This window comes from Micrasema longulum, unplaced genomic scaffold (genome assembly GCF_059751315.1).
Source record: "Micrasema longulum isolate JH-2025_06_02 unplaced genomic scaffold, ASM5975131v1 h1tg000127l, whole genome shotgun sequence".
Lineage (NCBI taxonomy): Eukaryota > Metazoa > Arthropoda > Insecta > Trichoptera > Brachycentridae > Micrasema > Micrasema longulum.
Window position 1 is genome coordinate 1,829,510 of NW_028277333.1, and position 16,052 is coordinate 1,845,561.

Below are 16,052 nucleotides of genomic sequence, written 5' to 3' on the forward strand. Positions count from 1 at the left end.
AGGTAAACTAGGGAGTAATATTTTATACGTTTGAAACAATTCAAATGCCTTTTTTGTTAATAGCATTATTATCGGATATCAAAGATATTGTGTAGTAGGCCTTGTATACAAACTCCTGACGTCACTGCAACCTGTGAAGATCTATTGTGATGGATTAAAATAATTAAACACAACTACTGCACAACATCATTATACTTACAGAGGAATATTTTTCTTTAATGAAATGAACAAAGATAATAAAAAGTACAGTCAGGAATACAATATATTTAAGAAAGAAGTAAAAAATTACATCTATAATTCTTCTTTATGTAACACTGATTGAAAACATCGTTAATATCTTTTTTGTAATTTATTTATGTTATTCTAAAATAATCTATTATAAGACGTCACTCCCCATTATGTACACAAGAATTGTTTATTTCTTTTACGTAATGGGAAACGATAATGTAAATATATGTAATTGATTAATGAAAAAAATTGTATTTAATATTGTATTTAAATTTGTTATTAATAAATTTAAAAAAAAAAAATCTATTGCACCTATAACTTTAAGAAATCCTCTCATACAAAATAAGCCGGATATAACTACATTTGTTCTGGACACTGGCTTCATTATAATATAGTCCGGTGTTTTTCATGCCAATTGATGTTGATGTTGAAATAGTTTGGTGACTAAATTCGTGTATATCAGCAGAGTCGTCTTGAATCTGGAAGATTTATCAAAAGTTAATATCTATAGGCATTAAACATTTACGTATTTAAAATTGTCAAATGAATTGACAGAAACGATACTTACATATTGCCAAAATTATTATTCATTACATACCTCATTACTATCCCAGTACCGAATAGCAAATAGGCCCTGGAGTTCTACTGGTATTTTCTCATATCGTTTGTGTCCTTCCAAATCGAGTTTTACTAGAGTAATTATGCGCCTCATATTTTCCTTCGAAAAACAGTATTTCTCCTTGAATTCACTGTCTTAAAAATCTTAAAAAGAGTTGACCCTTTTTTTAATACAATTTTCGTGCACGAGAAGGTCGCATGCCTTCGAAAATGTTTAAAATTAAATAAAACTGTGACAAACTATTCATAAATAACGACAAATATGACAGATCGCATTCTAGGGCATATTTTTGACAGATAAGCTGCCGTGGCCGCCAGATATAAAAACGTTTTCCTAGGAAACCACTCTCTAGTCACCGTTTCGGCGGCCGTTCACCGCATCACCGTTCGTACGGCCGTTAAGATATCGGCACCGTTTTCCTAGGAAACCCAAGCTTAAGGGCTTCTTCTAGTGCCGTGTCAGGTCCCCGACGTTGGCGATCACTGTGGCAAAAGCTTCCTTGTCTAGTTTCTTGGAAAACATTTATATAAGCTGATTTCTGGAAGTATATATTACGTAAATATAATCATAATCAATATCAAAATATATAGTGTAGTTTTTAGGAATATCAGTTCTCATTTTCCAAATAATTATACTAGAGCTAGATTTCATGAACTATTTTATTTATTTATTTACGCACTTGTTCAGTCTATTCGACTAATTCAGTCCATTTAAAACCATTGAACATTTTACGCACCCACAAGCCGTACCAATGAAAGTCAGATTTCACTAATTAATAGGGCAATTCGCTTGCTGAATATGGCTTTCTGCACATAATAACTATACATTAAAGCTGAAATGCTGGAAGTCACATTTGCTAAATTGTTCAGGAGAGGGGTTTGAAGTTCTCAAACTGTTTCAAATGTATCTCTCGAAGTAAAAACACAATTTATTGCTGTTTTTTTGGATTTATAGGCTTTTGATAAGAATATTTAAGAAAAAAACATTTAATATATGGACTATCAAATAACTATGGGACTTCAATGTTTTTTGTTCTAATCGCCCGGCCCGCGCCCTAATTCCTCCTCGGACTTTAGTAAAAAAGTAATGTAGTTTATTTTATTTTAATTTTTATACATTAAACGCCCATAGGGCTTTTACAATACAAATTTGGATATGTAATACACAATACATAATTAAGTTTATTAACAAAAATAGGTAGCAGTTATACGAGTACAACGGTTAAAAAAATAAGTTGATAAAAATATGTTTAAGAAGTTAAAGTAGGAGTAATTCAAAAGTTCGTAGTTTACTTGTTACAATGTGTAATTTAATATATCTGAAAGAGCAAAAAAAAAGAAATTGAAAGCATATACCCATATTTATATAAACAAATATAAAAATATGAATGAAAAACAATGTATTTATAAAACTTTCTTTAGACAAAATCATTAAATTATGTGTTATTAATTGAAACATTAATTATTTATGGAAATAACAGGTAAATATAAATTTAAGGACATGATATTAATAGCAATAAAACAGTAATTTTTATTTATTTTTTACAGCAAATTTAAAATGAATTATTTATACAACAAATTTATTAAGTAGTAAAAGTAAAAAAATATTTTTTTTATTTTTGCTGGTGGTTCATCTAAACTACCTAACTAGTGATAGCTTCCCCGTTCTAAGGCAGTAAATTATGTATTTTATAATAATATCAAAAAGTAATTACAGTTTTATTATAATGTGTGCTTTTTCAGTCTTAAAAGTAAATAATTGAAAGTAAACAGTATGTGAAAAAAAGCAAAGTAAAATAATGAAATTAACGGCAAAAGAAATTATGACGATAGGACTTAATCTTGTGCAAAATCCCTCGCTGCGTCAGAGGTAGTTTGTTATAAAGATTGTGGAATTTATTCGGTATCCACTGCTTTAATACCAGCAAACCGTTGAATTTTGTTGAAAGAATGAGTATTATTACTGCACTACTGGTGTTTTAGAATAAGCTATTTCAGTAGTGGTATACCAGAGGACTCCAATGTTTTAAGCATTTATAGAATCTGAATGTATGAACAAAATGACATTCATAACTCAATTTAGCAAAAAATGTGACTTCCAGCCTTTCAGCTTTAAGGTACAGATATATCTGTTCATATCGGCAGTTTAGTAGCCACCTGATTTATATTCATTTTTTCTTTCGTAATTTCATTCTACCCGAGATTTTCAGTCTACGTTACGTGATGGGTTAAATAAATAACCCGTAAATTAATGTTTAACACATGGATCGCCAATATGATTTTCGTAAAATGTCTAAAAAACGTTTTTACGTTTTTATGTTTTTAATTTAATATAAGCTCGAAAAACTCGAAAATTATTTAATTTATTTTGAGGTATTTTTGGGGAGATTTTTAAGGAGATAAGAGTGTCAGCCACCGGTGGCCGATACGGATTCATTGGAATACCTCGGTGTCGGCCACCGGTGGCTGACACGGCGATCAACGTGTTAAATAATAACTTGATGAAATCATACAAAAAGTTAACTTTTTGAATACGTATCATTTGTGGACAGCGACAGGGCCTGCATTAAATGGAATAATTATTATACTGTTACGTTTAAATATGACGCGGAATTTATATTTTAAAAGAACAGCGCTCAAGATATATTTTTTTTCATATGGTTGATAGGACACATCATGGACACATGTCAATTTTTAGCTCCGCGATCTGTTATGTAGTTTGTTTGTGTCAGCTACATAAACAAGTCGATCTTTAGTGCGTTCTGCGAATTTTAGCTGAATTTCGCCTAATTTTCCTCAAAAAGATCAACGCAGATCTGTTTATGAAGAAATGCTTTCTATGGACAATACAGCCGTTCAGCGCATCTTTACGAGTTACGAGACGTAGGTTTACATATATGGCGTAGAAACAAGTCGACAATTTTAAGAGTGGCGCTTGCCAACTGAGCCATACCTAAAAACCCACCTCAAAGTCTCTCAAAAATCAAGGTGATATTGACTGTTTTCTTCGATAATCATTGTGTTGTGGACTCAAAGTTTGTCCCAGGGGCCAGGCGATCAATAAGGAATACTATTTTGGCATATTAAAGCATTTGAGGGAGAACATTTGTCGAAAAAGGCCAAATTTATGGAAAGATTACTTGTGGTTTTTGTATCCCGGTAATGCGCCGTCTCACACATCTCTTCTTGTACGCGATCATTTGGCCAAAAACAATGTAAAAGTCGTTTGATCGACCCATGCACCGTATTCACCTCATTTGGCTCCGCACGCCCTTTTCTTGTTTCCTAAACTCAAATTACCACTTTGCGGAAAGCATTTTGAGTCGATTGAGGTGGCAAAAGAAAACTCGCTGTGGGAGCTGAGAGCCATTTTGAAATCGGCCTACGTAAAGTGCTATGAGGATTGGAAAACGCGTTGGCATATGTGTATTGCCTCTAAAGATAATTATTTTGAAGGAGATAAAATAAACATTTCTGAATAATTGAACGAAAGTTGTTTTTTAAAAATAAACTCCGGATCATATTTGAATATAATCATCATTCCTGATGGTGCACTGCATGCGATTCGAAACGTAGGCAAAGAGTGCTAACGACACACGGCAAATTACCCTGGAAACACAATTTGCTAGATCTGGTCAGTTTCACGGTCCGCATAATACAGCCATAATATGTATTGTTTCTCTACTCGGGTGCGCCGCGTGAACGTTCTCCGCCTCGCCGTGAACTCATCTTCCGCAGTAGGCACCTTCCTAATATGCGCATGCATTAGAAACACGGACGAAACAGCTCTAACGGCTTACGTAACTGGTTATTCAGTACCTCGCCTTGACCCTTTCGCTATTGCTATCTTACTTTCTATGGTACTTACATGAAGGCAAAATAATGTATTTACTTCGTAATTTTCTCAAACGAATATCTACCCGAAATCATTTCAATGAGGAAGTTCAGTGGTTTTTATGTATACATATATTATATTTGTTAAAATACTATCAAACTAAGGTAAATTTGTTTTTTTTTATGTATCGTATTATCAAAGCTATGATTTTTTATAGTTTTGTAATTTTAAAATTACAAAACTATAAATCTATCCAACGCCGTAGTTGATTGGTTGATTAGCAAGAACTTGTGACTTAGTTCAAAGTAGTTTATTTGTGTAAAAATATTTTTTAATAATTTTTTCATATATTTTAGAGAAATTTCGCCATACAATGAATAAGTTCAGTGCTATGGGAAATTAAATACAAAAAATGTTTTCCTACGCGCGGAAAAAATTTCAGCACTAAATTTTACTGCGAAGTTTCTTGAAAATGTATGAAAAAATAATAAAAATTAAAACGCACTACTTTGAACGACGTCCCTAGTTTTTCCGAATCAACAAATGATAGAGTGCTGTGGTAAATTTTCGGTTTACGAGAAGCCAATTCACCAATCAGCAGAACTCCCGAAGAGAACGTGTGACATCATACGAGACGCAAGTTCAAACATACACAAAACTTTTAAAATTCATAGCGCTGATAATGCGATACATATGAAATATTAAAAAAAAAAAACAATTTGTTTGATAATTTATCGACAAATAAAAAAATTAAATCATTGAACTTCCTCATTAAATGCTCTAAATTTTAACGCGTGTAAGAAAAAATTTTTTGTATCCAATTTCCTGTAGCACTGCACTTCCTCATTATTTGGGAGATAAGTTGGAAACTAAAAACACGTATTTGTATCTTTCATGAATGATACAAATATCGTCGTATTCAAACCATCATTATATGATTTGAATGCATCACGAATTGTTTATTTGTATCATTCACAGAGGAAGAAACAAACAAAACTTAAAACACATTAGTATCTTCCTCCATGAATGATATAGACAAGTCGTGATGGCGACTTGTCCGTTTGTAGCATTCATGGAGGATAGCATTCATGGAGGATACAAACGGACAAGTCGCCATCACGACTTGTCTATATCATTCATGGAGGATACAAATATGTGTTTATAGTGGTAAACTCAAAAATGCGGATTTTGAAGTTATTGCACTGAGCCCACGATGTGTTCCAATGGAACGGACACGAAGTTATGATTGTCTCTTATTATTGGTAAACCAAATGCACTGTATTTTTATCATCTGTTAGATGAAGATAAGGTGAGTAGGCTATGCCTGTCCCGAACAATAAAATATTTCGATTTAAACAAACTTTAAAATAAATATTGTACTTTCTCCCTGGCAACAGCCGAACCCAGGACCTCATGAATGGTAGCGAACGTGAATAACACTACTAAACAAGGCGGACGTTTCTCCATTCGATGTCCTTAATATTTTTTTTTACCTGAGAGCGGCCATCAAGTCAAAAACTCTCGTCCAGGGTTCTCTTTTCTGTTTTACACACATATTGTATTTTTCATCTGCCCGGACACGGAGAAAAATGACTTTGCATCCGCCAATCGAATTTCAGCACAACAATTTATTATCTGTTTCTAATAAGACAGTTGTACTTAAATAAAATATAGTAAAATAAAATATTTTGTTAGCAAAATCCCCTTGAAACAAAATTAGGTTTTTGTTTTCTAAGAGTGTATTACGTGATTTTAATGTTAGTTAATTATTTTCATGGTGATTAAAATAACATTTTACCTGTGCCCGGGCGAATAATGAATACATTTATATGTGTGAAATAGAACCAGAATCTTGGACGAGTGTTTTCGACTTGATGGCCACTCTAAGCTAAAAATCCTGAACAATTAAATCAAGCGGAGAAAAATCCACCAACATGAAATATTTGTCTGTATGGTGGTTTTACACTAATATTTCACTGTCGCCTGAAGCGTAAGATTGATCGTCTTACCTTCTTGTAACACATGATCGAATTACTGCATATGCTTTTCTAATGCTGTGCCCTATGCTCCATCAGGTGCGGATTAGGGGATGACGATGAAACTTATAAAACCAATGTTTTACTTTTTTACTCGTATCTATCTTCGTTCTGGAAGTTAAGGGGTTAAAATTTGCCTTGATTTAACATAATGCTAATTTCTGTAATTACTGAATGAATGTATTATTACATATCTCCCTGCACTAAGAAAGTATTCTTTTACCTTACATATTTCCGTATGAAAAGGGGTAGTTTATTTGCTGTAATACAAATTTATGACTAAAATTCCTTTTGATTGAAAATATTTTTCCCTCTGCGAAGTACCCGTCACTTTTCCCGTTTGTACTTGGCGGGATACAAAGGCTATTTGAAATAAGTGCTGCGAATAGTTACGATATTTGAATAACAGAATTAAGTAGAAGTTTGTATATTTTTGTGAATTTACGAGTATATTATATTATGTTTTTTGGATTGTTATTTTTAATATTTAAAAAAACAGTTTTTTCGCTTTAACTTCGTACAATTAGATTTTGTTTTTTTTGTTCAATGTACAATTAAAGATCCTTTTTTTGAAAAAAAGAAAACATTTTTCTAATTTTTTACACAATATATAAGCGTGTTCATTGTATGTAACCACAGTGTTGTAATATGTACCTTAAACTTTTTTTATCTACCGTATACTATTGAATTGTGTAACTTGCGGCCAAAACGGGTACCACGATTTTTTTTCCCATGTATCAGCCTCAAACCTCCTGATACACGCGTTTGCGCCCAAAAAACCAGGTTTACGGGGAAATCTTTGCTGATAAACAGGACGCGTCAACTTCAACGGACGTTTTATTAAGTAAGAAGATAATGCTACTAGCAGAATTACATCCACCAGTTCATCCAGAGAAGGTACAGATTGACCTCATATACGGTCAGCTAAATGTTAAGTTACGAAACCGTACACCCCGCGAGTCGATACATTCGCTGATTTACTAAACAAGGCCCGTTTAGTTGAAGAAAATGTACAAGAAAGTGTTGTAGAAAAAGTTGATGAAGTAAACCGCTCCTGCCGTAATGAATTCCAAGAGAAGATTGAAATAATAGAGTGTAATAACTGTGGTGTTTATGGTTATCATGCGAATGCTTGTCGGAAAAGGAAAATCCAGGATGGGATAGACCAACGCCCTAGATTGTTTTCAGAACGAGTTAATTTAGATACCCTCGTAATTAGTTGTATTCTGTCACCGTGAGACCTCTTCACGAAATTCCTGGCTTGTCAATAAATTTATTTATCTATGATAAGATAAATCGACCAATTGCATTCGTTTAAATGTAATGCGTTCATCACACACAACAAAATATTTTCCAAAAAGTTAATCCCGCTGAATGAGATATTGAAACCACACTTTGGCTCTGGTTTATGGCTACAAAAGTCGTGAAGGAGACATACACAAAGTGGCAAAATACCAAATACATTAGTGGATTAGTTCGCCAGCAGCAATGAGTCATAGCCAGGATCCCGAGGCAAACTTAAGGTCCCATTACTCAGGCAATCATAAAAATGCTCACCTTTACCACGCAGTTTACTGTTTTCAACAAAAATATTAGATGAGCCGAATCACTGGCAAATAAGTTCGATTTCGCTCTGTACCTGACTAATAGTTTTCTATATTTTCTCACTTTATATTTTTTTGAGTCATGAGTATGAGTTTGTCTGTTCTGCCTATTTTATTTTCTTTGAAAAACTTATGTCTCTCTCTGTATAAATTAGTTTCCTTATAAGCTTGTTGTGTCATATTATATTCGGTTTGTACTGTAACTACATAATAATAATAAAATTTAAAAAAGGAATGGCCCACAATGTTACTTCAATTTGAATTCCTTACTGTGGTATTATGTATCAGCGAAAATGCACTAAGTCATGTCAATCCACTATTATTTTGAAAAAAATATTCTGAAAGTTCAGTTATTATTTATTAAACTATTGAATAAAATGTTGTAAATAGATAAATTTACCATTTTTTCAACTTGGCTTAGTAATGTTTAGTATAAAAAAAAGTTACTTCGTTACAAACATTGAACTTCAATAATCTCAGAAGTAGTAAGTTTAACTTAGAGCTTTTTCGTAAAATACTCACGATATGTCTTTGTAATGTATAAGCGTGAATGCACTACAATTTATTGGCATACCCTGATAATATTTTTTCATTATTTAAAAATGTTAAAAAAATTGCGACTATTTAAGCTTATAGAGGATTGTAACAATTTTAGTCATGTCGCAGCTAAATTTGGATATTCAGATCTACATGGCCGTGCACAGGGAGTTAAACAGCCATTTTATTAAGAAGAAATTTAAAACCAAAGAGTTTTGGTTTTTTGTGAAATTTATTATGTTTGAATTATTTTTAATGACTGTTTCATTTGTTAGAATAATATTAAAACGTGTTGGAAACAATAATAAAAATATTTATGAGGCTGGAAAATGAAAAAGAAGATAAAATCATGTTCTGTTAATAATTTTCACTATTGTATTTCATTAGATGGTTTAAAAAATATACTCCGATGTACTATTAAATTTATGGGAAACGACGGATTCCTGGGATGACAAAGATGATGTCACCGGTGGAAATGGATCTGATACGAATTTAATAACAGATGTTTTTTGTTTGTATGAACTGGGTGTGGTTCCGTGGTAGCATTGTGGACTCACGGACCGAAGGTCCGAGGTTCAAATCCCAATCTATAACAACTCAATTTCCATTTTTCCAGCACAAGTTATTTACGACTTTTAGGAAATGGTCTGAATTAAAAAATATATTTGATTAAATAATAAGAACTCAAGTATTTATCTTTTATTAAAAAATAATGTAGAGATTAAAGGATCCGATTATTTAATAATCCATATAATAAATATCGCCTGTTTCAATTTGCTCGTGTATGTTTACGATATCTTCATATGATATTCTGTGTCCGTTTTAAAATCTTCATATTGTATTCCGTGATTGTTCAATCTAAAAAAATAAATGCAATATTACGCCATGTAACGTGATGATTTTAATAAATTTTTATTTCTAATATGCAAACTGCGGAAATAAAATAAATGCATTTTAAAAATGTACAAACCTTCAATATAACTGGCGCTGTGATAATATAAAGTTTTAAACTAATATTGTGGATAGCTCTCGGGCACTGACTTTTTAATAATATTATTGATAACAAGGATTTGTTTTAAAATGGCCACTGGTCGAGTTTGCAATTCAATTAACTTTGTTTTTTACTCAGGTCAAAAAAGGATAAGAATGGTTATTTCAGTTGGTCTCGATAATAGCATTATGTGGCGTCTAACGTAAAAGCTTACAAAAAGTCAGAGAATAAGAAAATAAAAAAAACGCAAAATAAGCCCTCTATAGCACGCACCTAAATATTAAAATAAACGGTTTTATAAATGAAAATAAATTAAAAAATTAAGTAAATACCATGTTTTTAGATATCCATTACAGCACAATTATAACAAACACAAAATTTCTAAGCGCTGATGATAAGACAATTCGTTACGGGAATGACTCACTGATAGTACTAATCAAATGTTTCCCAGTGAGCTAATTTCCAATGAAAAAATATAATGAATTGGAATCATAATTTTAAAGTATTGATAGTTTATAAAAGTTTGACTGTAAGTCACCGTTATTATTATAAAAATAATGTGGTATGACGTCAGGATCTTTATATATATATATGTCTTATGGACGGTCCATTGTGCGTCGGCGTCGCGTCAATACGTAGCACCTACGTCCTATTAAAAATCGCAGTTCAGAACCTTTAGCAAGTATAAAATCGTCAAATCGGCCAATCTTGTTATTTATTTATTGTATGTCAACAATTCGTTATTATTCGTAGAACTGAGATGGATTTTGTATGCATTTTCAAAATTCTTAATGCTGTAAGGGATGTCCTATCTCTGTTGCAATTAATTTATTTTCATGTTCCCAACCATGTCACCAGAAGTAAAAAAACTGCTATGTATTAAATCTTCTAAGAGCAACTTTTGTTTTTATGCCCTAATGCACAGAATGTGTAGATTAGTCAATTTGTCACACAACTTGGAATTCTTTGGGATAGATCTTCCGGTTTTACGTAGATCTCTTTGCCACTAAAACAGTGTGGGATGAAGATGGATTGGCATGGTTTAGCTCTAAGTCTTATATGTTTATCGTCTTTATGAATGTATATACCATTATTTTACTGCCCTCGTTTGTCTTTGCTACGTTTTATGCTATTTTTGTTCAGTTTCTCGTACATATGTTTCTTCATGTAACTGTTGTTGGCTTAGGTCGTATATACAATAAACAAATAAATAATTTATAAGCTCTGCATTTTGTCATCGGTAGAAGATAGATAGAGGATAGACGACGCAGTTATTTAAAAAAATGTGTCATCGCGAATATGAAACAGAAACATTAAAAAAGTAATAGAATGATTCCACGGTTGGAGCGTTGCAAACTTAGGGATCAAAGGCCCAAGTTTCGAACTCTGCCCTACAACTAAACTATTTCCGACTACATATTTGCAAATAAAATAAAACCAATATTTTAATCACGAGCTTTGTGATTTTCCAAGCTCAAAAATTTACTTACTCATTTCGTTTGAAAATAGCTCCAAAGTTGATATTTAAAATACAAATAATCTTAGATATATTATTATATAATATACAGGTGTTCTTTAAACCCTGTCACATCCGAAACCACAATGATCAGAATGGGCAAGAAAACATATTAGCATATTTAAAAAAATATTTAGAACAAAGAAAATTTTCAAAAATAAAATATTAAAAAAAAACAAATGGTTGCTTACTTCTGCAGGGGAGAAGTGGGGGGAGCGCGGCGCAGTATCAGACTCCCCTATCCCCCTCCCCGTTTCTCCCCTGCAGAAGTAAGCAACCATTTGCTTTCTTTGATATTTTATTTTTTTAAATTTAATTTGTTCTAAAAAAATATTTTAATATGCCAATATGTCTTCTTGCTCATACTGATCATCGTGGTTTTAGATGTGACAGGGTTTAATGAACACCCTGTTTAATGAACACCCTGTATGTATGTCTTTTCTATAAACAGTAGATTAAATCAAGTCAAAGTTTTCGTGACCGTCCTCGACCTACTCTCCCGTACAAACTTATTTCATAAATTCGTAATCTTCAATGTCCTTTCTTTATTCCACATTGTATTGAAAGTCATTACCATAAATTTAGTGTGATAAAAATTAAGGAAATTATACAATTTTGCCATTTTATAACGCTGTTAAAAAAAATCACGTCATTGCAAAAATAAAGTAAATAAAATAATGTACTTAAAAGTTTTATATTACTAAAATATAATTATATTTAATCGGCACATTACATCTCTTAAAATTTAGATTAAATTTAAGTAGATTCATCAAGTCTAAGTATGTAACCCTTAACTACATCCACAAATATTAAGTCTCTATTGTATGGGTAATTTGGACCATAATTTAAAAAATACTTTAATGAGTGTGTATAGTAGAAATGTGTACAGGAGAACAAAGAACTAAGTAGTTGTTTGGCTACATGCTTCGTATATTATGAAAAAGCGTTTGATAGTCCGCACAGATCTACAGTCTGGAAAATACGAGAATCATATGGGTTGCCTTTAAAACTAGTTGAACTTATTAATGCCCTCCATTAGAGTAGCGAATGCTGATTCAAAATCAACGATGTTGTCACCGATTGGTTTGAGGTTGCCACCAGAGTTCGTCAAGGTTGCGTTCTTGCACCGTTCCTATTTATGATTCTCACGGACTTCATCCTAAGGAAGTCAATTCCACTAGATCGAGGAATATCCATCTCCTTGCAAAAAAATCTGCTACTTAGAGTATGCCGATGATCCGGCTATAATTACGATTCAGTCAGAGGTATTTAGGCCACTGTATATTGCAAAAACCCATGTACTATACAACACTTCATGCCTTGATACCCAAAATCTCTTGATTCTGTCCAACGAAGTTTTCGAAAGGGTCGAGAGTTTAAGTTTAGTTTAGTTTTCAAAAAAACTGGGTGTGCGGCTAGGCGCCACATTCAACGTAAGAAGGCTGACTGAAGATTTGATTTTACTTAGTAAAAACCAAATGCCGCCTATTTAACGCCTGCATAACACTTATTCTCCTCCACGGATGCGTAGAATCGTAGAACCTCATTAGGGCCTATAACAGCAAAATTTTAAGTTTCGAGATAACATATCTCAGAAGAATCTTGGGCGTGGTTTGACTTTGTAAGCAATGAAAAAATAAGAGAACGGACACTGCAAACTCCGGTGTCAACTGTCATCACGCAGAAGCGATACAGTTGGTTTGGCCATGTGCTGCGGATGCCTCCTGAGAGTCTTAACCACGATTGCCTACTTAACACTGCATAAGCTTAGTTTATTATGTTAATGATAATTAGGTTAATTGGATTAATTACGTTTTTTTGTTGTTATTATTATGTTAACTTTGTTAAATAGCTAATTTAAGGCATATTTCACCTTTTTAAAAAATGTTTCCCTCGGCACGTGACACCCCGTGAGGGAACATTATTCTGTATAAAAAAAATACAAACAATGTAAAAATATAAATAAATAAGGTTCTCGACTCTCGACGTCCTGGACATCCACTGCTGACTATTCGTCGGCAGTTTAAGTCAAAACTACAGGACGCGAAGGAGCTGGTAGCTGATAGAGATGCCTGGATGATCTTCGTGGACACCTTATGCTCCAACTAGGGAGCGGACATAGAATGATGATACGAGTATAAATATGAATAAAAATCTTAACTCATTTGAAACATTGAATATTTATAAAAGTAATGAACACTAATTTAATTTAATAGAGTATATAATTCGAAATTCGGGTTGTGGCACCGTGGCTAGTGTTGCGGACTCAGAGTTCTGCGGTTTGAACCCCACTCTACCTCAACTTGGTTTCCATTTTTTAATAGTAAAATATTTATAACTCGTTGAAAATGGCCACCAAAATTGAAATATTTGGGAAAACTACAAGATTATTTTTTCTTAAAATAAAATACTATAAACAACGTGAAATATGACATGGTCTAACCGTGTATTATTTATTTAAGTACGTACAAACATAGTAAGTAATAATTTTAAAAATAAACAACGTTTTTTTTGTATACATGTAGAAACGATAAAAAGCATACAGCCATGCAAAAAAAGTGAAACTTTACATAGTAAAAAAGAGAAAAATATATGGATATAAAAAAAGTAATTGAATTAAAAAGCGAATTGTAAATAACTTGTAAAGAGTTTAATAAAAAAAATATATTATTTACTTATACGTATAAAAAAATGATATTAACAAATTATTGTTAAAAACAAATAATAAAAATTAGTAAATCGTAAGTATATATAAGATAATAATATAATATCTGGTACACAAAAATATTTGATACATTAATTTCAGAAAAAGATAGGATAATAATAATACACATCAAAAACAGAGAAAAAATTGTATGAAAAAGAATGTTTCATTACGACATATCTATTCAGTGGTTGTACCATATTGCTGATTAAATGTAGAATTCTTTATTTTTTTTACTAGCGGACCCGACAGACTTTGTCTCGCCCGAGCGTTGGCTTGCCTGCTATTAGCTGGTTGAAAAGATGTTTTTTTGTAAATAAGGACACAAATGATTTATTTAGGACTTTTTTTTGGGTTTGATTATGCCTTCAATAATAGTTTAAAAAAAATCAATAATGAGGAAGCTCACTGGTTTTATTATATATTTTTTTGGTAAGAGACTATTAAACTAAGCCAAAATATTTTTTTTTCAATTTTCGTGTATCGTATTAACAGCGCTATAGTTTTTTTAAGTTTCGTATTTTTTTAATTACCTCGCGTGTGACGTCTCAAGTTCTTTTCCCCTTCTACTCGACGAGTTCGGCTGATTCGTCAGTTGACTAACCGTAAACTGGACATTTATCACAACTCTCTTATCATTGGTTGATTCGAAAGAAACTCCATTTTCAGTGAAACTTCGCCGTTCAATTGAATGCTGCATTTTTACCGCGCGTAAAGCTAGGGTTTCCTAGGACAGCGGTGCCCGTATTTTAACGGCCGTAGTGAACGGTGATGCAGTGGACAGCCATCGTAAAAGTGATTAGAGAGTGGTTTCCTAGGAAAACGGTGTTAAATGGTGTTGATAACACCGTTTTCCTAGAAAACCACACTCTATTCACCTCTACGACGGCTGTCCACTGCATCATCGTTCACTACGGCCGTTAAAATACGGGCACCGCTGTCCTAGGAAACCCTAGCTTAAGAATACATTTTTAATATCAAATTTCCCGTAGATCTGATCTTCCTTATTTTAAAATAGAACGGCTTTTTAGCATGGCAAAATCGTATGATTTGCCTACTTTTTATCAGACTAAAGCCTTAATGTGTGTATTTATTCTTAATTAATAGCACACAGGATACAGATAAGTCAAAAGCTCTAGGCTATCGTGGAAATAAATATGTAATAAAGTTTCGCGTTATAGGTAGGTAAGCCTTGAAACCAAACTATAAACCTAGTTAAGGTAATCCGTTTCTATATTTGTAGGTCTTCTATCAGTCCCCGGGATTGTTTAGTCGCAAACAGCTGCATCTTCTCACCCACTAATTTCGTCCAGTTTTTGAACTGGCCATGCGAGATCTAATTAATATCCCCGCTTTTGAGGTACTTTTGGCGGAGTCTTTCTCTAAGATCTGCCGATTTCATACTATTATAAAAATCCACACGGAAGAGTAAAATAGGGTTAATTGATTTTTATTTTATTATAATTATCTTTATTGATTTCATGGCAGGCAAATGCTTTAACCGGTACACATGGATTTTAACTTGGCAGTAGCCACTAAATATATATATTTATAGTTTTTATTTATTTTACACGCCTTACCGCTTTTAATATAATACTTTAGTCCTTAAAATATAGCTTGATTAGAATGACAGCTGTCAAACTAATTTCATTAGTGATGGGAAATTACTGATCACTGATCAAATCGATTTTATCAGTTATTTCATGCAATCATAAAATTCTGTTTCCGAAAATTAATAAAATAAACCAAAAAACAAGCCTATTATTGTGTGTTTAACACAATTATTTACCAAAAAATGAGACATTTATACTTTTTTCACGAACAACATCACATGAATAATTTTTTTATTCGATCAATTTGTCCCATCTCTAACGTTTTTGCAAAATGATATAACCTTGTAAGAACGTCGTTAATAATCAGATTTATTTTAGTTTTCTTTTAGTTTTAAAGCAGATTTTATAGATTAATGTTGATTTATGTTTC

General features: G+C 32.5%; 1 protein-coding gene and 1 long non-coding RNA gene across 3 annotated transcripts in view; one reads left to right on the plus strand and one right to left on the minus strand.

Moving 5' to 3' along the window:
• Evi5 (ecotropic viral integration site 5) overlaps window positions 1-16,052 on the plus strand; it is a 142,261-nt gene that overhangs the window by 21,728 nt on the left and 104,481 nt on the right. The window lies entirely within an intron of this gene.
• LOC148284372 (uncharacterized) lies at window positions 470-2,182 on the minus strand. Its single transcript, XR_015825011.1, has 2 exons — window positions 827-2,182; window positions 470-707 (listed from the first exon to the last, which is right to left on the minus strand). It is a non-coding gene; the product is annotated as an uncharacterized LOC148284372 (long non-coding RNA).